The following is a 4,432-nucleotide window of genomic DNA, read 5'->3' on the forward strand; positions in this document are numbered from 1 at the left end:
TCACGTTGACAACTAGGAAATAGGCATCACAGAAGGTTTCAACATTCTTTTGAAAACATGCATGACAGTCATTCTGGGTTTTTAATTAACATTGAAAAAGCATTCAGGGGCTGGAGAGATGGCTCAGGGGCTGGAGAGATGGCTCAGTGGTTAAGAGCACTGACTGCTCTTCAAAAGGTCCCGAGTTCAAATCCCAGCAACCACATGGTGGCTCACAACCACCTGTAATGAGATATGATGGATGCCCTTTTCTGGTGTGTTTGAAGACCGCTACAGTGCACTTACATATAATAAATAAATAAATAAATAAATAAATAAATAAATAAATAAATCTTGAAAAAAATTTAAAAAGCATTCAATATTATTCTTAGAAGCCAAGTATGTATAGGACATTGTGACAAGAGGAAAGCAAAGGAAATTAAATCTGAAAATAGAAACATTAGGAAAGTATTGCCATAAACAAGGCATGAGTTTATCTAAAGCTAAAATGTGAAATATTAAGAAGAAAGGACCCAAGAATTTCCACACTGAGTTTTGAAGGAAGAAATTATGGAGCAGGTTACTTTGTGTGGTAGGAGAGGCAGAATGACAGAGGACAAAGGTAATCAGGAAAGCACCTTCAACTTTTCATGTTGAGATGATAAGAAGTTGTCCTAAATCAAAATAAGTACCTTGACAACAGTTATTAGTTTATATATAAGACTTTATTTAGCCATTAAGAATAAAATTTCCTAATTTTCAGGAAAATAGGTGGAACTGGCTTTCGTCATGTTAAAGAAAAGGAGACAATTTTTTGTTGTTTATGAAATTTAAGCAAGAAAATGACTTGGAAATAAAAGGAATACTAGGGATATAAAATGGTAACGGCAAAGGTAAGAAAAAGTTACAGGGAGAATGAATATTATCAAAGTCTATTATATTATTATGTTATAAATTAACATATTGCTAAAATTATATATGAGATTATATAATTTTTATTTTAGATATACATGGTGAAATATACTTGAAATCCCAGCCACATAGCAGGATGAGATAGGACAATTACAAGTTAAAAAGGTCAGGTTTGATAATTTATGAGGACATTGTCTTGAAATAAATGTTAAAAGTGAGCTGATGACTTAGCTCAGCGAAAGAATAGTTGTACAAAGGTTCAATTTCTAGCAATGCATACAAGTGTACATGTATATGCATGCACCCATGTGCCCATGAGCATGAGCTCGCACATGCGCGCGCATGAGCGCGTATACACACACACACACACACACACACACACACACACACACACACAAGTACCCAGTTGGTAGATAATGTTAGAGAGCCAAAAAGTAATGCAATAGTCAATGTAGCTTAGAGTATGGGCTTTTAAAAATCAAGATTACCAGTCTAAAAATGGTGTTTATCATAATCACTGCAATGCTTCCAGGTGAATCTTCAGTAACCATTAAACAGCTGTTTCTTGCCATAGCTTTAATATAATCAGGATGTAACTATAAGAAACCATACTATCATTTTGTAGTTTATGTAGTTCTAACTCTGATTCTTTTCTCCACTTTATGCCCAGGTTCACAAACACAAAGGAATATCAACTTCTAAATGAAACCCATCATGTATGCAAATACTTACTGGTAAAATACAGTGTCATTAACTATAGAAATGCTGTAAAACAGACATCTAAAATTTATTTATTTTACATAGACATATATTTCCTGAATAATAATTCTTATTTACCTTGTCCAAGCTGCTTGCTGGTAAACAGCTATCTATTCTCTGCTTCAGTTTTTAGCAGTTTTAAATAACTCATAAGAGAAATCAATAAAATACACACAAAAAATTTTACTTCAAGTTCAAAATATTCTTAGTCAACTTACAGAGGCTCCCTACTTGTCACATTGAGAGAAATTTAATATCATCAGGAAAACTAACAACAGTAAATAAATACACATTGGCTGTCTTAAAACCCATGATTTTATATTGATGCTTACATTAATAAAACAAAACAATAAAAATAAGAGAAAAACCACAAGGAAGACATAACATTTATGCTCACACAACATATTTCATTTTAAGAAGCACCCAACCCAAGTCATTGCTCAGTGTGTAACTGAGAAGTCAAATTGCAAACCACATAGTAATAGAGTATACCATCTACTATATGAAACAAAATACCATCTGTTGATCAATGTTGGCTAAAAAGAATTTATCATATGTGCATTTCTTGTCTACAGCTAAGAAATTACATCTCTTAGCATATACAAAAAGAGTGTTCTCCAATTTCATCTTAAACAGTAATTTCTCTTTCAGTACTGAAGCAATATAGAATACTAGAAAGATTTCAGGGTCAAAATCCAAAACCATATATATTCTGCTCTTCTATTTTAAAAAATTACATTGAAGAAGATTCATTTTAACTCTGAAGACATTTTCCATAATCTCTTCCAGATCTAATGTTTTATAATTTAATAAAATTATATCTGAAGATTATTTTCAGTTCATTGTATTGTTTTTTCTATTTATGAATTCTACTTTCTGCATAATACCTATGAGTGTAGATTTCAATTATGACTCTTCCCCAAAATTTTGTTCACAGATGAGTATATAATGCTCTTAGCCTAATTTTACCTAATGGATCAACTAATTTAATCAATTATCACTCTATTTAATAAGACAGAAGTGCAGGGAAATAGAGCCCCATGGTTTTTGCATACCTATGTTCTATTTACACATAGGTGCAAAATGTAATATTACAAACAGAAAACCTTTATTAACAAAACTTTTTTGTACTTGAAGAATCTTTTTATCTTTGACATTATATGCCTCAGCTAATGGACCTAAATTGGCCACTTCTAAGTTGTCTATTACAATGTGTCATTGGGAAAGGAAAAAAAAATCATTGATATGTGTCAGTTTTGTACATTGTAGATAGTATAGTCTCAGTAATATGGAAAATTTGACAGCAGTATAGATGGCAACTTGCTTCCACTTCACAAAACAAGATTTTATTGTCCATATTAACATGTAATTCATCCATACTACATGAATAAAATCAGAATACATTCATAAATAATGATTCATTGAAGTAAATTTATATGTTATAGAGTTCCAAGAAATTACCAACCCTATAATTTAAAAAAAAACACTACTGTTCTCAGATGAATCTGGCCATCAAGAGGCTTAATAGACCATATGGCTGCCTGTTCACTTATCCTTTTGTTTCATATACTCATGCTTCCATACAGTAAATAGTTATTGAATGTCTACTGCCAAAGAATCTTTATTGCTGTGTGAAGCAGAAATCCTAATTATATCCTATAATAGATAATTGATTTAAAAATCTGGCTCTAAATGTAAAAGAGGTGGGTGAAATCAGGGGAAACATTGGCAGTTAATAGAAAGAATCTTAGTGAGCTCACAAGTAAAAAAAAAAAAAAACAGTACTCTGCAAGGTAGGTCTTTATGAGTCAGGATTCACAATAATAACCTAAGTTCAGTGAGATGTTAAGAAAGATAAATTTATCAAAATGTCAGGAAATGGAATTCTTAAGTAGGAAACACAGAAACCAGGAAACTGAAAATATGATGAAAAATATGACAGTAACAACGGAAGTGATAGAATGAAATAAGATGTGATAAATGTCTTCTACCTATACATTTTGTAAATGATCTTGTAAAGCTCATGGCTATAAATTTCATTTATGCATTGATAGCTACCAAATGAGATGTCTAGTTTATCTGCTCTGGTCCTCACACTCCAAATTCACTGTACATTGGCATCTCCACTTGGTATTGAATTGGTACTCAAATTTAACAAAGCATAAACTGAACCCTCGATTCCACCTCTCCATCCTGCTCTTCCTTAGCACAGTATAAAGAATTTCTGGTCCATCTTTTTTCACTGCTTGCTGTTCCTTCAGTAATATTTTAGTTCATTAAGCAGTGACAATTTGACAGTTAATGCTAACTAGGACACATTTTTTATATGACACTTATCTTCTATAAGAGGCTCAATTAAATGCAACCTCCTTAAGCATATCTTCCTTACACATCCTTTCCAATATAGATTCCTCCATCCATCATTTTGTACATTTATTTTCTTGATTACTTGCTTCTCCTTCTATTTTAGTTTAATATCTTTAGAGGTAATGCCATTCTCCAAATCTTTAGGACCTAAAAAGTTCCTATCACAAAATAAGTAATAGCTAATTACTGCCTAAGCCAATGGAAAACAATAAATGTATGAATATGAAAAATTACTTTCTTGGATATAAGTAAGTAGCCATTATTTTCCCCAGTTCCAATGATCAATAAAATACATACAACAGATCAGATTAGAAAGCTAAGTCACTAACATTTTTCTACTAAGGAAACAAAGATATCATGGTTATTATTACCCACTCAGAAGCTTGGAGGAGATATCTAGATCATTAAGTATCCT

This window comes from Mus caroli, unplaced genomic scaffold (assembly GCF_978045245.1).
Source record: "Mus caroli unplaced genomic scaffold, Mus_caroli_1 scaffold_5, whole genome shotgun sequence".
NCBI classification, from domain to species: Eukaryota; Metazoa; Chordata; class Mammalia; order Rodentia; family Muridae; genus Mus; species Mus caroli.